At 44.1% G+C, this 20576-nt stretch overlaps 1 long non-coding RNA gene across 1 annotated transcript in view; it reads left to right on the top strand.

The window, feature by feature from the left end:
- Positions 1–1347: 1347 nt before the first annotated feature.
- Positions 1348–20576, top strand: part of LOC143844922 (uncharacterized) — a 73742-nt gene continuing 54513 nt past the window's right edge. Inside the window, exon 1 of the long non-coding RNA XR_013234194.1 lies at positions 1348–1414. This is a non-coding gene — a long non-coding RNA (uncharacterized LOC143844922). The remainder of the gene's footprint in view (positions 1415–20576) is intronic.

Raw genomic sequence — 20576 nt, 5'->3', positions numbered from 1 at the left:
TCTTAAGAAAATAGTCAGGAAAAGAATTGACTCTATGCCACATAAATGGCACATACTGATGGATTAATTGTTGGTATTCACAAGGCAATGGGAAACTTTCCAGTTGGGGCATAGTTTGAAGCATTATGATGCCAACCTGATGTATTATTGAGAGGCAGCCAATTATGTACAAAGCAGCTTAGGAAGAAGTGGCACTAAAGAGTATGTTGAGGAGGTCAGTAAGTGTGCACAAAGAAAACGTTTAACTGTTTTGCTAATTACGTCAGTTACACTATTTTGTTGGTGAAATTGATATGCATACATACATATATCCCCCCCCCCCCAGCAACAAATATCTCGATGGTGGGAAAACAGTCTAAAAAAACCACCACCTCCCCTGCTCAATCCCCAATAGCCACCATCATCCTCAGAAGAATTCATGCCCAGTTGTCAATGGCAATGTCTCTTCAGGCCTCTGCAGGCCTCTACAAGGCCTATATAGGGAGGAACCCAATCTTCCTGGCCTGGCCTCAACCACATGCCTGGTGGAAGAGCTATGTCTTCCAGGCACAGTGGAATATTGTCAGCTCCAGCAGGGCCCTCAGAACTTCCAGGAGCTTGTTCCACCATGTTGGGGCCAGGACCGAAAAGCTCTGGCCCTGGTCGAGGCCAGTCAAGTCGACCGGGGACTGTGGACCACCAGTAGATTCATTCCTGCAGAGCAGGGAGCCCTGCAGGAGGCATAAGGTGACAAGCAGTCCCGCAGATCGTTGTATCATTGTTGTATTTCCTATTAGGGGAGGGTAAATATTCGTCTAGTCAAGGCTATGGACTTCCCAGTTGCAATGTATGGCTGTGAAAGTTGGACCATAAGGAAGGCCGAGCGTCAAAGAATTGAGGCTTTTGAACTCTGGTGCTGGAGAAGACTCTTGCAAATCCCTTGGACTGCAAGGCGAACAAACCGGTCAGTCCTAGAGGAGATCAGCCCTGACTGCTCCTTAGAAGGCCAGATCCTGAAGATGAAACTCAAATACTTTGGCCACCTCATGAGAAGGAAGGACTCCCTGGAGAAGAGCCTAATGCTGGGAGCGATTGAGGGCAAAAGAAGAAGGGGACGACACAGAATGAGGTGGCTGGATGGAGTCACTGAAGCGGTTGGTGCAAACTTAAATGGACTTTTGAGGAATCGTAGAGGACAGGAAGGCCTGGAGGATCATTGTCCATGGATTGTGGTCGGACACAACTTCGCACCTAACAACAACAACAAAATATACCTAATCTGTTAATCCTTGAAAGAAAAAAAGCCACTCAATTCTTATTGTCTTTTTGTTGTTTTGCCCCTAATTTCTATTCTACTCAGGGTCCATCTAGAAAGCAGAGTGAAGGCCAAGGTATCTATTTCTGTTGTCTTGATTGATCACCTTAGTGTCTTTTGGTGAGTACTTCTCATTTTTACCTGCTAAAACACTCTGTAAATTTTATTTGGGAATGATGAACTTTCATAGTTAGAGTCCCCCAAATAAGAACTAAGAATTGTCAGAAACTTATGAAGTACGTTTATCTGGTTGTTGAGCTTCTTGCTTTGGGTGAACATATTATTTTCCTATTATATTAGAATACCTGCATACGATATTGTATTGTTAAACAAAATGAAACAGTCACAAATAGCAGCCTGTATGAACTCTGAAGAAAAAAAAAACTAAAGAGCCCAGCTGTTCTTGAAAAGTGGTCAGGGAGCCAATCATACTGACATTTCCAAGCAACTCTCTCCCTTATACTTTCAGTTTGTTTCACTGCTAGTAGCACTCAGGGCTGAAGGGGGGGGGGGATTCCCTTCAAAATCTGTGAAGATGGTCAGTGATGTCAGAGAAGAGACAAGAAAATGCTGAAAAGTTGAAGTGAAGAAGAAAAATGCTGAAAAAAACATGTTCCCAATTGCTGCTGCTGTGGCAATCACTGGGAAGTTTAATCACTTCTCTCTTAGGCACACATGTCAGCATGCAGGCTTTCAAGGAATGTTATGCCTAAATAGGCTAAGTCTGGAAAGTTCCAAGTGGAACCCACTTGTGTGATGCACACAGACCATGAAAAGGACCATGGTCCTAGTCTATCAAAAAATTACTGAACTTTACTTTTGGACCTGCTGTGACCCACTCCCTGACGCAAAAAAGATTGCTGTCATGTCTCACTCAGAATTTGTTTATCTCAGTCGTTTGATGTTCTAGGCCCACCATGGTCATTTGTCTGCCATTGCTAACTCTGATTTATGTTGAAATCTTTCATATCATACAGCACAATATGTGCAAGCCACCCTTGTAATTACCACCAGTATTGGAGGATAATCATTGTTCAGGTTAGGGTATACTTATAGGGTTCTGAATTGAACATGACATCTTCAGGTGTGTGATGGGATCATTTCCCTACCCCACATTACATTTAGAATCAAAGAATCATAGAATCATAGAGTAGGAAGGGGCCATACAGGCCATCTAGTCCAACCCCCTGCTCAACGCAGCATCAGCCCTAACCATCCAAGAAAAGTGTGTATCCAACCTTTGCTTGAAGACTGCCAGTGAGGGGGAGCTCACCACCTCCTTAGGCAGCCTATTCCACTGCTGAACTACTCTGACTGTGAAATTTTTTTTCCTGATATCTAGCCTATATCGTTGGACTTGTAGTTTAAACCCATTACTTTCCTCTGCAGCCAATGGGAACAGCATTCTGCCCTCCAAGTGACAACCTTTCAAATACTTAAATCATGTCCCCTCTCAACCTCCTTTTCTCCAGGCTGAACATTCCCAAGTCCCTCAACCTATCCTCATAGGGCTTGTTCCCTTGGCTCCAGATCATCTTTGTCACTCTCCTCTGTACCCTTTCAATTTTATCTACGTCCTTCTTGAAGTGGGGCCTCCAGAACTGCACACAGTACTCCAAGTGTGGTCTGACCAGTGCTGTATACCAGTGGTTCCCAACCTGCGGGCCACGGCCCAGTGCCGGGCTGCGAAGGCCTTGACGCCGGGCCGCGGATCCCTCTCCCCACCCCCCCGCAGTAAAAAACTTCCCAGGCTGCAAGCTTGCGGCCCGGAAAGCTTCTTACTGTGGGAGGGGGAAAGAGGGAATCAGGGCCGCGCATATGCGGCCGAAATCTCGCATGTGCGGCACTTTCACGCATGCACGATTTCAGCCACGCATGGCGCATGAGCGATGCGCGGGTGCACATGCACGACATGTGCGGGCGGGCAGTTGCCCTGCCGGTCCCCAGCCTCAAAAAGGTTGGGGACCAGTGCCGTATACAATGGGACTATGACATCTTGTGATTTTGATGTGATGCCCCTGTTGATACAGCCCAAAATGGCATTCACCTTTTTTACCGCTGCATCACACTGCCTGCTCATAACACAATATGCAGAGATTTATGGAATTAATGGTGCAAGGGGGCATATCGTTTCATGTATCGTTGACTAGTTTTAATGTAAACCGCCCTGAGCCTTCAGAGAGGGCGGTATATAAATCTAAATAAATAAAATAAAATAATAAATATTATTTCACCCTCTGCCCTATTTTCTTTTTCTCTTCCCTGAATGCCCCATAGTATCTCTTTTTTTCTTGCTTTCTTGTCTGCTTCCCATCCACCAGCCAACCTACCACTATCTCCCCCCACCTCCAGTCTTCAGCATTCTTTCCTTCCCTTCTCCTGGTAGCCTCTATCTGGGAACAACCATTGTGTAGTGTTGGCTACTGGGTCTGGCCCATTAGCCCAGAGCCAGTCATAGTGATAGACTTGCAAGGGGAATCCCTATATTATGCCTCCCACTATTTCCTCTTTCCCTTCTCCTGACTACCTGCACATCCCCCCTTCTGTTCTTCCCTCCTGCTTAAATGGCAGCCTCATTTTCTTCCTTCCTAACAACCATCGTACTTTTTATTTGCTCCATCTTCAACTATATTGTATATTTCATTTCTCCACAGTCTGAACCCAAAGCAGTTTACCTTATTCTCCTCTCCTCAATTTTATCCTCATAACAACAATCTGGTGACATTGGTGAGGCTCCTGGATGATATAGACAAGATGGGCCCTTAATCTATTCCATCAGAACTCTTAAGTCATTACAGATATTCTCAGAGAGCTCACGTGACTGATTTTCCCCACCTGTATCTCAGCTTGAATGGCAGTCTGCATTTTTTTTTTACTTCTGAACCCTAAGTATTAGCTAAAACACAGTTTTTGTTATGTGCCAGTTCTACCTTTTGGGTTCCCAGCTCAACCCAAACCTGATTATGATTTGCCAGTATTAGCTGTCAAAGAACTGAAAGTGGTTGATATGTACTTGCAAGTATTTGGAAAGGATGCTTTCAAAAGTGTGATGAGTTTTGAGTTGAGCACGTCGATATTTGTTGATCACTCATAAATCTCATGACAAATCTCTTAGGCAGGGAAAAACACCTTTCGTTTTGTGAGTGTAAACAATTACCCACAGTATTTTGCTTGTGCAATATGGTCTTGTTACAACTACTAAGTAAAAAGAAGCTATTATGACTATTATGTTTTTTCAACCTCCTTATGAAGTTACAGGAATGGCTAACCCATTTAAAAATGTAATATAAACCCTATGACTGATACTGTATGTGCCAAATTCAACTTTACTAAAGGAAGGAGAATGAATTATTTCAGAATTTAATTCAGTCCCATTGCGAATGCCTCATTTACTGGAAATGAACAACAAATCCCTTTCTAATTTAGCACAAGGACTATGTACCAGTAAATATTTTGGGAATGTTGCCTGTAGTGTTTGCCTTGTGAGACAAAAAAAATTGTGGATGTTAGGAAGCTAGTCACATGGTTTATGCATATCTGTTTTTGTACTCTGAGCCTCATGCCAGTAAGAGAAACCAGTGGGGTCATTCAGTTTCTTTGCAGCTGCCCTGAACATATATTTTCTGTGAGGTTCCATTTTTCAGGAACAAAAACATCCCTTTAGGCTTTTGTTTCCTCACTACCAGTGCACAGATTGGCTGCCAACAGTATATGTGGAACAGGAAATTGAATCATAATCAGAACTGTTGCTACAAAACACTTGTCTCATCTTCAAATCTAACTTATCCCCTTCTTCAACCATTCTTTCATACGGTATGCATTTGTTTACACTTAGATTTTAATCTATGTAGCATACAGTCCCTCCAATCTTTCTCATGAAAGAATGTTTATACCTGTGGGCAAGGGCTAATGGCACTGAAAGGCTTGCATTCATCGGAAGAGTATTTAGCAATTCAGGTTTGCCAAAGTAAGCAGCAAAGGCATTCCCTCTGCTGCCTCCCCCCCCTCCCCCCTCAAAAAAAGTATCTGAGGTAACAGGCTAACTTCCTTGGAGATCAAAATGTCCCCTTTTAAAAATATTCAGTACTGCAGAGAAAAGCAAATGTGAAAACAAAAATGCACTCTGCGTCTTCTATTTTTAGGTATGTAGGGGAAGTTAATTCTGACCTTCCCCAGGTATATAGTGTAGTCTAGTTTTGGGATCATTGGGAAATAATGCACCATAGCATAGCTTGAAATCAACATCAGAGTTTCTCAGTCTTCATGACTGTGAAAGACCGCAGGCTATATCTCCCATATGGGAAGGTTGGCAGCATCCGCTGGATCTATGTCACAAATGTACCTCTTAAATACAGCAGCCAATGTGAAATAAAGAAGAGAGTATCACTGTGTTTTTGGGCTGCTAGCATTTTGATTATGAATGAAATGCCTGTCAATAAGGACAAGAACAGATGTGAAGCTGCAAAACCTGTGGATGTATTGCACTAGCTTGTAAAAAGGGAACAGCCCTCATGCTGGGCATCAGATCATACAGTCAAGTGAGGCTTCATAGTTCCAAATGAGGCACCCTGGTTGTAATTAAACTTTGGAGCCAGCCCAAGGAGTTTTGGGGCCCTAAATGAATGACTTTGTCACTGTCCTGTGCATTGGAAAGCCACTGTCCATCATCATCCTTGCCAGCATGGGGAAGCCTCCACTTCCCATCCGATCTGGCACTGCCCTCCCCCTCTCCACTCAACCATGAGGAAGCCACCATGCTGCCCTCACTGGGGCCAGAACAGTGCCTTCCTATGGTGCCACATGTCCAAAGAGGGGTGCATTGGGAGGCCCTCCAAAAGGGTCCCTCCGAAGGAGTGGAGAAAAGACGATGGATGGCCAAGATTTCCTTCCCCCAAGGAGGAAAACAGGCAAGTAAGGAGACAGCTTGCTGAAGGCTGCTGACTTGGCCAGGGGATCCACCTGGAACTGTTGCTTGCTGCAGGAGACTCTGACTTCACTGGCAGACAAGGCTGCAATGTGTCTAGTTTCAGCCCCCCCTCCATTCTGGTGACTGAGACAATCACCTAGTATGCATAATAGACAGGCCTGTCTTGTTCTCTGTTTAATGCATTGCTATGTCATGAGATGATAGATTAACCTGGACGGTGTGCAGAAACACTGAAAATGCTCCAAGGTTCTGATCCATTTTATGATACTAAACTTACTAAATGGCATGGTTGTTATTAAAATAAGTGTCCTTAGATTTAATTACTTACTCAAGCTGTGTTACTTTCTCTGACAGAGCTGCTATTACACAGAAAAATTCAAGATTTAATCTGTATTGACCTGGTAGTTCAAGAATCTGAAAGAAGAAAAAATAGTTTTATTGATTTTGGTGGGCTTAGCACACAACTATTTTGCTGTTCTGCTGCTGGCTTTAGGAGACTTACTGCAGAGGAAGACACCAAAGATTAACTCCACGTGCCAGCTCTGCTGCTGGTACAAATAACAACCTCATCCATAGCAGATGGAGGGAACCACTTCATTTGTCTAGTATTTGGAGCAATCCATTTCCATCAGTAGAGATAGTCAATGACTGCTAAATGAATGTGTCAGTAGAGACAGTCAATGGTTATCTTTTGCATAAAACCACCCCTATAGAACAGTGAACCACTTCACTTTTTGTTCAATTGGTTTTATGAAGATAGTCACTGACTAATTTAGCAAATATTGATTGTATATAGTATTTACAGGCTAACCAAGGGTGCTTGCAGAGAAGCTGTTGTGTCCATTTGCATTGCAGAGTGCACGGGGAAACAATTTTCCTGTCTGTGCCCCTACTAAACTAGCAATATTGGAGAGTGTACATGGTTTTTGAGATAGAAGCTATCTCCAAGACTTGTGCCTGTTAAATCTCAGTGGGACCGCTATCTTTTCAGCACATGTTTTAAGGACACATAAAAATAGGTGTCCTGAAAACAGTGGCTAGAAAACAGGAAGTATGAAATGTGTCACTATCAGTGAACAGCCTTTTTCAGGACCAATATAAAATGGATATGGGTTGAACAAAGTAGTCAGTGTAGAATGGGATACGATCAGACAACATAAATTCCAACAATTAGCTGATCCATAAATAATAAACAATGAAGTGCATCCTATTTGGAGGAGCACAGCAGAAGAACCTGAATTCATCTAATATATTTTGCTCCTAACAGTGATCAGAGCCTAAAGACGATGGGCATTCCCAACAGATTATCTAAGGCATCCAATGCTCAGTGGTAGATTCGGTATACACTGACATCATACATAGACATTAGAAAGAGTTGTTTAGTTGACCTAGCAGACCTAGTGCCATTGTCAGACATCTGCTGGGAAAACAGCCCCCTTCCCCAATGCTCCCTTTCATTACAAAAGGCCCCTTTTCATTACAAAATATTCAGTGTGAATAAAACCCCCAGTGGTAGGATCAGATCATTCCATGAGGGCTTGGATTTTATTGCAGTATTCCACTGCCAGACCCCAAATAGCATCTACTCTACCATAATTCCTGCATTAAATTACTGGCACAATATGTTTATTGCCAGTGGTTAGCCTTTGAAATAGTTCATGATGTGACCAGTTTTTTTTTATATCACAGTTTGTGAGGAAAAGTCGTAATTCAAATTTGTTTTGCAAAGGCTTTCACAGACTGAAGCAGTTTTCTGTTCTTCAGTACTTGAAAGTAGGATGAATCCCTTTGCAGAATTTTTGATATTGAAATAACAGAAGCTCAGTGTATAATCTATCTTTTGGGGCTAACTGATACTCGTAGAAGGTTCCGCACATCCTTCCCATTTCTGCGTTTGGACCCAAAGAAACAAAACCTCAGCAGTATTTCCTTTTTGAACTTACTGAAGCATTTTCCAATATATATTTTAGTTCAGATTTTGTAAGTCTTATATTCTAACAGCAGATATGACCAAAGCTTTGAATAATTAAATCCAGTGAATGGAACTTTGAAGGGGCAAGACAAGTGCCTGGAGTTTTTGCAGTGGAATCTGAGGAGTGCAGGATTTGGGGGAGGGGAGAGGCCTCAGCCAGATATACCATAAAGCCCACTTTCCAAAGGAGTCATTTTCTCCAGGGGGGCAGATATCTGTCATCTGGAGTTCAGTTCTAATTCTGGGAGATCTCCAGGTCCCACCTTGAGGTTGGAAAGCCTAGGCCTGGTAGAAACCATAAGGTTTGGCAGTTTCCTACAGTTTCCTACTGTCCAGCAACAACCACCTCAGAGAAGCTGTTGGACTGGTAGCCGTTAGCTTCAGAGTAAGGTCTGGATTTGAATACTCACCATGTTGGGTGATCTTGAACCAGTCACATACTTTCAGGTATAGAGAGATGGGGCATAAATGAAGTAAATAAATAATCAGTGTAGCTGAAGATAGAAGGCAGGTAAAAGGTAAGTTGGTGAATGTCTGAGAAAGAGGGATAGAGGCTGGGAAAGGCAGAGGATTCGGGAGTTCTCAGAAGCAGGGAATAAAGTCCTGGAGGGTTCTCTGCTATCTAAGTGGGCCTGGCCCAGAGGCCAGCACTACACAACTGTGCCACAGTTTTCCTAGCTAATGGCTGCCCGTTGTGGGGAGCGGAGCTTAAGATAGAGGGGCAACTAAAGATAGGTTGGCTGTTGGATGGGAAGGTGATAGGCTTGTCAATTCCAGATCAGGACATTTCTAGAGATTTGTGGGAGGGGCCCAGGGAGGTTGGGGTTTGAGGAGAGGAGGGACTTCAGAGGGTAAAATACCATAGGCTCCACCCTCCAAAGCATCCATTTCCTCCAAGGGAACTAGGATTCTCAACCCCGAGAAAGGGGATGGAAATCACCCAGAATTAGATCTGTTCTCTGGATAACAGAGATCGGTTCCCTTGGAGAAAATTGCTGCTTTGGAAGGTGGACTCTATGGCATTATAACTTGCCAAACTTTGCCCTCCCAAGGCTCCATCCCAAAATCTTCAGGAATTACCCAACCTAGGGCTGGCAGCCCTAAAGGGAACTACCCTCAGTAGTTGTGAGATCCATTGTTATTCCAAAAGATCTCTAGGTTGGCAACTCTTGAAGTAGAGAAGGAAACAGGGAAAGGGAAAAAGCCATGGGAGCCTTTCAGGAAAGTAAATGAGGAAATACTATGGGTTCCCACTTGTACATGTATATATATAAAAGCAGAATTTCTAAAATTCTGGGCTTCAATATTTCCAAGGGTTGGTACCCACAAGCATCAATCGTTGATGACTAGATAATTAAACACCATAGCCAGAGCTTTCATTTTACCTCATGTTGCCTCCAGTGCAAGGCTTTTCAACAGAATCCGTTTAAATAGTATATTCTATGTCATCAAAGGCACAGGTATTTCTAGACGGATGTGTCAGGGTTTCAGTCTACAACCTCCTCAGTCTGCATTCAGGGTCATCTTTTAGTTATAGTTTGACTCTCACCATTTCAAAGTAGAACTTTTCTAGCCTCTTCGCCATCTAAATTGATGCATGCACACTTTGTGTCCACATCACTTCACATCTATATTTGTACTTCCTCAGTGTATTTATTAGTTTACAGCAGGTTCTGCCAGCCCTGAGAAGATTATGTGAATATATTTTAGGGGGGGAAGGTGACTATTTATAAGTCTCACTACCTGATACCCATGTAACTGCCCTGTGCAAATAGTATTCCCTCACTGGCAGTCTTCAAGCAAAGGTTGGATACACACTTTTCTTGGATGCTTTAGGATGCTTAGGGCTGATCCTGCATTGAGCAGGGGGTTGGACTAGATGGCCTGTATGGCCCCTTCCAACTCTATGATTCTGTGATTCTGTGAGGCACAACACGGAATATCCCTCATGATTCAATATACTTTATGGTGTGAATCGCATCTTATGCAGTTTGTCTTTTGTTTCTTTCTACATTATCTTTACAAAACATTAGAACATCCCGAAGGAAAGTTTTATTTTGACTCCCTTGATAGAGATCCCATAACAGCCTCATCTCCAGCCAAATTCCTCCTTTGCCTCAGAAACCAAGGAAGTGTAACATGCCCCTTTCCCTCTTTTTGTTTGGCCTTTAAGCTAGGTAAGAACAGGAGCTATAAATTCAGGTACATGCACAGCTGAGTAAATAGAATGAAAAACAAGTATTAAAGAAGGAAAAACCATTTCCTAATGTAGAGTTTGAAAACAGTATTGGTGGGGGGAGACTGAAACAAAACAGGAAAAAGGGTTCTGCTTATAAATTATACTTCTTTAACCTGAATCTTTCTTGATAGCCTAGAAGTAATAAGGACGGGTGTTTCTTGGATCGTCCAACCAGGCATTCCAACTCTAAATGGCTTCCTGTTCACAATGTTCAAAGCCAAAAAGACTGAGTTTTTTCCCCTGAGGTTGGTTACAAGTGTGTGAAGCATGTGCTTTTATTTCAGGCCAATTAAAATGTTTTTACATCTCCCCTCTGGTCCCCCAGATGGCAAAATGTGACTGAGCTGTTTTTTCTTCAGCAAGGAAGTTCAACGATTAGCCCTCAGTTAATCTGTAAACATTCACACTTCCCGTTAAAGATAGTTAGGGAGGAACTGCTTAATGTCATACTGTTTTGGCATTCACATATATGGGGCTGTTGCTACCCAGACTGCACACAAGAACCAAATAACTCGGCCTGAAGAGAGGGAAAGAGTGGATATTTGAGGGTGTGAAGTGTACTAAACCATTTCCCTCTCAATAGACTTGAACCTATAATTCACAAACTGTAAATTGTGGTCCAGTTCTGCTTTCTGGTCACTTTAGCCCCAAATATTATTTTGTACAACCTGTTCTTCATCAATGTTCTCTTCAAAATAAGGAATACTCTAATTATATTGCTGAGAATGCAAACAACACAGAGTCCAGGTAAGTAATAAGATGTGCCACAGATGTAGCAATGAAGATTCCTGTTGAGACCACAGGAATGCCATAAATCCAGCTTTAATTATTGACCCATTCAAACCTCTCTTCAGTTACTAGCTCCAGCTGCTTATTTTTGCATGCTATGAAGATGATAAGGTAACAGTTATTACACATATAGGTACTTCATATAACAACTTTTCGTTCAGCAACATCTATGCTTCATTTTAATGACTCTTGAACTGAAACCTAGCAAGCAATGAAGTTGATTCTCAATGCTAAAAAAGTCAAGATACTTTCTACTGGTTGCTTGGAACTCCCAAATCATGCTTTGGTGAATCTAAATAAGTATGCTGGTTTCAGATAGCTTTTGCATAGGGATACCAACATCCAGATGGGGCCTGGTCTCCACATTAGAGTTCAATTCCCCTGGATGAAATGGCATCTCCAGGCAGCAGACTCTATAGAATCACACTGCCCACTGAGGTCACTATCTGACGTCTGAAAAACCCCAAAAAGATTTGTCTGCTTTAGAAACTGCCAGAGAAATAGACCCAATGTCCAGGTTTTCCCTGGAAGTCACATCACACAATAGCCCAGTGCTGTCCTCCATGTTCCTGCCTCTCCTGGCACCCACTGGTTGCCATTGGCTGTTTCCCACTTGAGAATTCCAGCTCTGGTGAATTCCAGCTCTGAAAGTTTCTTCACATATTTTCCCTCTGGCAAATATAAAACTAGCACATTAGGGAAAATGGTACTACCCTAGCTTTATTTCTTGTGCTGGTTTTCTATTTGCATGGCATTTATAACACATGGGAGCATCCCCTAGTGTCAACCTTCATGACTTTTCATGTATTCTTAAGTGGTGTAGTCCTTTCTTCCATCTCTAGTGTCTGCCATCCATTTTTCTTGCTTCTGTGAAGTAGGCCTAAATTCTATTGCAACCAGGGGACTCAATGGTACAAATACATGGATCATTAAAGCCTTTGTTGTCTGCATCACATTTGAATATGGTGAAATTACAAAGGAGAAATTTCTCACTAGTCCAGTATGGCATTTTTGTCATCTGCATCATGGCAATTTTGTCATCTGCAGCAGTACTCAGCATATTTTGATCTGTATAATCTTGGTTCCATACCAGTCTGGCTTCTGTCCTGGCCATGGAGTGGAAACTGCTGGTTGCTCTGACGGATGATCTTCGGCACCAACTCGATTGAGGCAGATTGGCCATTCTCGTGTTATTAGATCTGTCAGCCGCATTAGATGTGGTCAATCACAAGCTTTTGGCCCACTGCCTTGCTGACACGGGGATTGGATGAACAGCCTTGAAGTGGCTGCCCTCCTTCCTAAAGAACAGGTCTCAGAAGGTAGCGGTTGGGGAGAAGCTGTCCAACCCCCTTTGGGGACTGGGAGGAAAGTTAATTTGTGCCAGTGGCATTTTGATATTGACTTTAAAAAACCTGCAATTTGAATGTAGAAAGAGGTGCTGCTGACCAAATATCAGCATTCTTGTATGAAACTTCAGTCCTGAATCCATCCCAGGCATGGCCCAGGCAGGTTTCTGGCCTGGCCATAGGGTAGAAACAGCTGGTCACCCTGATGGGCAACCTCCATCACCAGCTGTACTGACATGTGTCAGCACTGCTTGTACTACTCGACCTCATAGCAGCATTTGACCTGAATGATCATGAGCTTTTAGCTCACTGCCTTGCCAACACCAGAATACAGGGGACAGTGCTCCAATGGCTGATCTCCTTTCTCTAGGGTCATGAACAGAGGGTAGGAATTGGAGAGAGATAATCTAACCAGTGCCAAGTGACATGTGGAGTTTCACAGGGGGCAGTCCTCTCTTCTATTTTATTTAACATCTTCATGTGCCCTCTCACCCAGCTAGTGTGGATGTTCAGAATTGGGCGCTATCAAAATGTAGATTATGCCCAGCTCTTCTTCCTGATAGATGCCCACTTGGATTCACCCCCAGAAGCTTTTGCCAGATGTCTGGAAGCTGTGATGGGATGGCTCAAGCAAAGCCCTGTGAACCTCAACTCTTCAAAGACAGAGTTCCTGTAGCTAGGTAGAAAGGGTCCAAGTGAGGAAGTGAGATTACCCAATCTGGATGGAGTGCAATTGTCAGTGACTCACTCCACCAGAAATCTGGGAGTGATCCTAGATGCCTCCCTTTCTATGAAGGCATAGGTCATGACAGTAGCACAGCTGGTGTTCTTCCATCAGCCCCAAGCCAAAGTTCTAGTGCCCTACTTGGCCCCGGAACACCTAAGCACAGTGATCCATGTGACAGTCATCTCGAGACTGGACTTCTGTAACTCATTCTATGCAAGCCTACCCTTAACCTTGATCCATAAACTACAGCTGGTCCAGAATGCAGCAGCCAGGGTTCTTATGGGAACACCTTGGAGGGCCTATATTCAGCCCATGTTCCAACAGCTGCAATGGTTACCAGTTGAATACCAGAGTAAGCGTAAGGTCCTGGTAATTACCTTTAAGGCCATATACAATTTGGGTCCAGTGTATATCTGAGAGTCCACTTTTCTGCCCATGCCCCCCAAAAAGCACTGCACTTGTCCAACACCAACTGGCTAGTGATCCCTGCCCCCAAAAATCATGTCCCGCCTCAACCAGGGCCAGGTTGTTCTCTGTTCTGCCCCCCCTGGTGGACTGAGCTCCCAGAAGAGACCCAGGCCCTGTCCAAGCTATCACAGTTCTGCAGGGCCTGCAAAATGGAGCTCTTCTGCCAGGCATTTTGTTGAGGCCAATGACAACATCTAGAGCTCACAGAACCCCCAAATATGCGCACTCTACTGGGGTGTGGGCATGTTATTGTAAATAAACATTCTGTCGTTTACCTATGATTTGTTATGATTATTATTGATGATGTCTCATTGTTAAAGAGCGGCCGCGGCTTGGCAGGGGCCGCAGTTGACGGGGCCGATGCCGAGGCCAGGAAGACGCGAAGACGCTCCTATTGGGGAGCGTCGTCGCAAGGAATCGCCGTAAGTGGCAGGGAGGAGCCAGGTGCTTTATAAGCGCCACGAGGCCAGCGGCTCGCCTCTCTGCTGTTGCAAGGACCAGAGGACGGACCTGCCCGCCCACCCCGAGTTTCTTGGAAGTTTTGTCACAGCTGCGGAATAGGGGGCACAAGGTAGAGTATATGTCACAGGGACCAGTTTGCGGACTGGGACCTGCGGTGAGGGTCTCCTTAAGAGATCGGCGGATACCGAGTGCGGCCTTACCTGGCTGGGGAGGCCAGGGGCTCGGAACCAAGAGGTGGGGGATGGCTGCATCCAGCGGACGCCCAGCAACCATGACTTGCCTCTTCCCTGGGAAGGGCTTCAAGGGGCAAGGGATCCTTCCTCCCGGCTGGGAGGAAGGGGGACCCAGGGTGCCCCTCGAGCCTGTTGCAGCAGTCGGATGACTGCACGGGGAATACTCACACCTTGTGCCAGGCCAACCCGTTTTTGTTATGGATAATAAAGCTGTGGCCTGTTTACGCCAAAAGCCGACTCGAGTCTTCCTTGGCCGTGTACGTCGTGCCAGTCAATGACACAGCTATCAAACTCTTCTATCATATAGTACAAATAATAAAATTATGTCCAAATCTCTTTTGGACACAAGTCCACATAGCAATATTCAATAGGGACAAATTCCACAAAGGTGTTTGTGGCTTCTGAAAACATCCTTGATCTTATAACCAACACCTCTGATTTTCCTACATTGTTTTTAGAATAGGGAAGAGTTTAGTCAGCACACGTAACGTAGCAATAAGAATCAGTCTATATGCCACCTAGAATGCCAAAGCAAAATAATGGTTTCAAGGGCAATTTGCCATCATTGGAACCATTCTTTGTTTTTCTAGGGAAGAAAAAAATCTTAATCCTGTTACATGAGCCTAATATACTTCAGAATATTCAGTGAACTATTGCTATTACCAATACACATAATTCAGGACTATATTAGCTTCTCAGACACTGAATATAATGCTGACAGAACTGATAAAATGTAAACTTTATGAATTAACTGCCAAAACTTTTTTTTTGCAACCTACAAAGCATACAGAAGATGTTTCAGATATGTTGCTTTTGGCACTGCTAGAGAACTTTTGGACAGCCTGCATGATAACATTCTAACTGTTGACAAATGGTACAGTAGGACTCACATGGAAAATATAAGTAGGACTCACATGGAAAACTCTTTGGGGGAAACCAGGCACTTATTAACATCCTGGAGAGCTTCTTCAAGACCAGTTGGGTCAAGTGCCAGATCCTGGAAAAAGAAAATATGGACAGCTTTCTTGGCTGAAAAACTATGTTCATCTCTTTCCTATGTATAGGCCATTTCAGAGACTATTGCTTACATCCCCTTGGTATTTAACCCCTTTCATTATGGAACCTCTCCGTTTTATAGTACAGAAGATCCTATACTGATACAAATCCTTTGAATCCACTGTGTGCTCTGGATAAGTGAATTTTTATGTGTTTTATCTCAACCAAAGCCTCAAACTAGAATGTTTACCCACAGTATCCCTGTGCTGAATGCACCAAACAGATGTGGCCACAAGCAAACCTGATCCATCAATTTGTTGAGAATACCACCAGGACAGATTGTTTGGCTCAACCAGCAGCTGCATCTTTAGGTTAGCATAGCAGCGTTCAGAGAAATGCTGAATTGGCAGCTAACTTTCTGAATGCCTCATTTAAATGAAGTGATATTGCATATGCACAATGCACAATGCTCTTTGGCATAACAATCTGTTTTGTATTTCCATGGGGTTGAAAAATATTAGTCAATTAGGTGTGTTGTTCAGTAGTTTGCAAAGCATGGAAAAATTGTATTAGAAGGAGTAGCATTGTGCAGTAAAGAATAATTGCCCATGCTGACAAAGGAAAAGTAAGGAGAAAAAAATCTGCTCCATGAGTGAAGCTCTACTCATGGTTCTCTGGATCCAATCCAAGTTTATTATCCATTAGAAGTGAAGTACACCAGAATAACTCGTTGTGTTAGCTGTAGGATTAGATAAACTTGCATATTTTAACATACAAGGATACTTTTATAGAGAATGCCTTAACACTCCTAAACACTACTCCAAACTGGCTCGCAGGTTATTACCTCCTCTGCTAAAAGAATGGGCAAAGGAAAGTCAGGTCCATTCTGCACAACTTCAATGTTGCAAAAGGCTTCCAAATTGTAAACGCTACTAATTTGCAGTTATGCACGATGTCGCACACAATCTGCCACACTCCTGAAACAGTCCCGCAACAAGCGATTCGTTGGGAAAGGGAAATCCAGAAAAGTGGATTCACCCTCCGAAAAGCGCTACACTCTTGCAAACAATCTGCAACAGTAGCGAAAAAGACCTGTGCATTCCCATTGTTGCGGTTCCAGCCAAGTCCCTCCCCCTGGCTCTCTCCTCTGAACTTCCGGCGAAGCGATCACCATTTTTTTTTTCTCTCGGAGCGAGCAGAAAGCAATGAACCGGCAAGCTTTCATTCACCCAGTGAGCCTTCTACAGCTACAGTCCCTCCACAGAACTGCTTTAAATCTCCCCTAAGTCACCAAGCACAACACAGCCCCGTTTGCAAGTTCCCTTTATTTTCGGCCGAAAATCGCGCCTGTGCACGGGGGGGGGGGAGATTTTTCTTTTCACTCGGGAGAGCATGGTAACGATGACTTGCCAGCTCACACGCCAGTTGCCGGCTAGATGGGTCTCTATGTTAGGAGGAATCAAGGAATCAAGGAATCAAGGAATCAAGGCATATTCGTTGCAACGTGTGTTTTTCTTTTTTTTTTTTTAACTGTTCTTAAAGGGAAAGGGGCTTTTCAGGAGCATGATAACGGCCGCCCATTGGCTGTTCGTTTGATTGACGGCCAGGGGCGGGACAAAGCACAGAAAAAATCGCTTCCTTTCTAGCGATTTTTGGCAAGACTGGAAACTTGTGGGAAACGATTGAAACGCTACTGGATTCCACTACAAAGGCAGGTATGTGTAACTCAGAGAGTTACACATTCCTCCTCCCCTCTTCCCTTCTCCTCCCCCATATAGGACTAGAGGATTTAATTTTTAATTTTTAACTGATTTCGTACTAATTTAACTAATTTAACTATTTTAAATTCTACTGACTTTTACTGCAATTGTATGTTTTTGCCTTTTATATTGTCTCATTTATGCCATGTATAACACCCCAAGGCATCAATTCACACAGGAGCAGTATAGAAATCTCAGAATAAATAAACAAACCTACTCCCCTCATCAGGCAGCAAAAGAAGGTCCAGGCCATACAAATGGCAGTTCTCCCAGAACATCACGTATCCAGTTTGTGAGGGACAATGGGGGGGGGGGGAAGAGGCTGCAGAGTGAGCTTCTTTTATGATTTGGAACATCACACTTTCCTCAGCTGGCATGTAGGGTTTCCCTTACCACTAGCATCAAATGAGAAGGTGGGCCTGGTTTCTTGGATTTGTGTTCCAAATTTTTACATAATCTGTTATTTTTCAATACAATATGTTTTACAAAGTATTATTCTTGTTTTTCAGTAAGCTTAATTGTTGCCCCACCCATCCATCTTGCCTTCAAGGTCTCGTACTGTGTCCATAATATGCCTTTTCCTTTCCAAAAGCTTCTTAATCTGAAACTGTATTTTTTCCAGTTGATCTTACACAGAGCCCTGTGAAATAGAGAGAAACAGCACCATGGGATATTAAAGTGGTGGGGCAATAAATAAATAGATAGATAGATAGATAAATAAATAAATAATTGTTCAAACTTTTAAATTTGTTCTGCCTGATTAGTGCGAGGTAAGAAATTAAAGGCTTATCTATGTTCCATCTTTCCTTATGTCAGAACACAGCGGGGACCACTGAGTTCTTTAAAGTTGAACTTCTCCCCCCTTATGCATCTGGGTCAAAGGGAATTGGGTAAGTGTAGTTATCATCCTTTTCTTAGATCCAAAAAAATCTGACATTTGAGAAGTAGAAAGACCCCTTTTGCTCAGTTGCTTATTACAAACACGAAAGGAGCTTTGAAAAGAGGCCCAGAAGTTTTCATGACATTTGAAGACCAAAGTGCTTTGGAAAAGAGCCCCCTCCCCCCAAACACAAACATAAAAGTGGATTCTGACATTCATTTGAAGTTGCCCTAAATTGTATTTTGAGTTGTCATTCATTTGGAATAACTATATTTCTAAAATTAGGGACCATATCTAAGAAGTCTGATAAACTTTAGTCTTAGATATTTGGAGTCCCATGTCCATAACCAGAAATTATGAAAGCAGGATATCTGGGCCTTCCTTTCTTGAGCCTGACCAAAGCTCTGTGGAGGTTCTTTGTGTACATTAAAACACTCACATACACAATATGTATATCAGAATATGTATGCATGTGAGGGGGCTCATTATGCAAACTAATGTACACAAATCTATGATATCTGCATTTTTTGTGATCACGTACTGGCTGTTGAAATATGCAAGATCTGCTGTGTGTTTGATTCAAAAATGTATGACGAGTGTCCTGCAGGGGGCATTGGAGGAAATGTGTATTTAGCATAGTTAGATTAGGAACTGTTCCTGGTATTTTTTCAAATCATTATGCTGATGACACCCAGCTGTATCTCCTGATGGATGGCCGCCCGGATCTATTTGCCAGATGTTTGGAAGCCGCGGCTGAATGGCTCGAGCAGAGTCACCTGAAACTCAACTCTGCCAAGACGGAGGTCCTGTGGTTTTGGGGGGAAGGGAGCAGCTCAGGAAGCGTGACTACCCACCTTGGCCGGGATGCAACTGACCATCGCGTCCCAAGCCAGGAATTTAGGTGTGACCTTGGATGCCTCGTTAACACTGGAGGTCCAGGTCAAAAAGGTGACAGGCTTTTTTCCATCTTCGCCAGGCTTGGCTACTAGCGCCCTACCTGTCTCCTGACCACCTGGTCACAGTGATCCATGCGACGGTCACCTCCAGAATAGATTTCTGTAACTCGCTCTACGCGGGCCTACCCTTGCGCCCAGTGGTCCCCAACCTTTTTCAGGCTGGGGACCGGCAGCAGCAGGGAGGGCGGTTGCTCAGCCATGCATGCCACGCATGCACAGCCCTGCATGTGCAATGCGCGTGTGTGGCCCTGCTTCTCTCTCCCCCCCTCCCACAGTAAGAAGCTTGCCAGGATGCAAGCTTGCCCTCTTTAAGTATTTGAAAGGTTGTCACTTGGAGGAGGGCAGGATGCTGTTTCTGCTGGCTGCAGAGGAGAGGACACGCAGTAATGGGTTTAAACTTCAAGTACAACGATATAGGCTAGATATCAGGAAAAAGTTTTTCACAGTCAGAGTAGTTCAGCAGTGGCATAGGCTGCCTAAGGAGGTGGTGAGCTCCCCCTCACTGGAAGTCTTCAAGCAAAGGTTGGATACACACTTTTCTTGGATGCTTTAGGATGCTTAGGGCTAATCCTGCATTGAGCAGGGGGTTGGACTAGATGGCCTGTATGGCCCCTTCCAACTCTATGATTCTATGATTCTTGCGGCCTGGGAAGTTTCTTACTGCGGGGGGGGGGGGGGCGGGGAGAGGGAGCCGTGGCCCAGTGCCGGGCCGCAGCCCGGAGGTTGGGGACCACCACTTGCGTCTGATCCAGAAATTACAGCTGGTGCAAAATGCAGCTGCTAGGGTCCTCACAGGAACATCTTGGAGGACCCACATCCAGCCTGTGCTGAGGCAGTTGCATTGTCTACCAATTGCAAGCCAGATCAGATTCAAGGTTTTGGTTTTAACCTTTAAGGCTCTCTGCGGTCTGGCACCCACATATTTGAGGAACCACCTGGTGCCCTATGCCCCCCGCAGGGCCTTACACTCTGCGGGGACAAATTTGTTGGTGATTCCTGGCCCCCGAGGGGCGTGCCTGACCTCGACCAGGGCCAGGGACTTCTCAGTCCTGGCCCCTACCTGGTGGATTGAACTCCTGGAAGAGCTGCGGGCCCTGCGGGATTTACCAGCTTTCCGAAGGGCCTGCAAAATGGAGCACTTCCACCAGGCCTATGGTTGAATCCGGCACCTCCTTGTAAGATTGGGGCCCCCTTCCCCCCTTTCCCTCTCAGGGCAATAAATGCAGTGCTCCCTGGTCCCCTCCCTGGGAATGCCACTGCTGTCGAGTTGGTTGGGTTGGACAGTGTATTTCTTTTTGTAGGATGTTTTTATGTATTAGGTGTTTTATGGGTTTTTATATGTTGTTACCCACCACGAGCCTTAGGGGAGTGGCGGGCTATATATCGAAGTAATAAATAAATAATATAGTCTCCTCCTATGTCCTGAAAGGCTAATTTGGAGACTTCCTGCTTCTTAGAGCATCCTTGAATGGAATGAAGACAATTGAAAAGTTAGACAGTTCAGTCACTCTCTCTTCTTTCTATATA

The sequence above is a fragment of the Paroedura picta genome, chromosome 1, assembly GCF_049243985.1.
Source record: "Paroedura picta isolate Pp20150507F chromosome 1, Ppicta_v3.0, whole genome shotgun sequence".
Lineage (NCBI taxonomy): Eukaryota > Metazoa > Chordata > Lepidosauria > Squamata > Gekkonidae > Paroedura > Paroedura picta.
The sequence above is the reverse complement of the archived record's forward strand: the minus strand, read 5'-3'. Positions and strand labels throughout refer to the sequence as shown.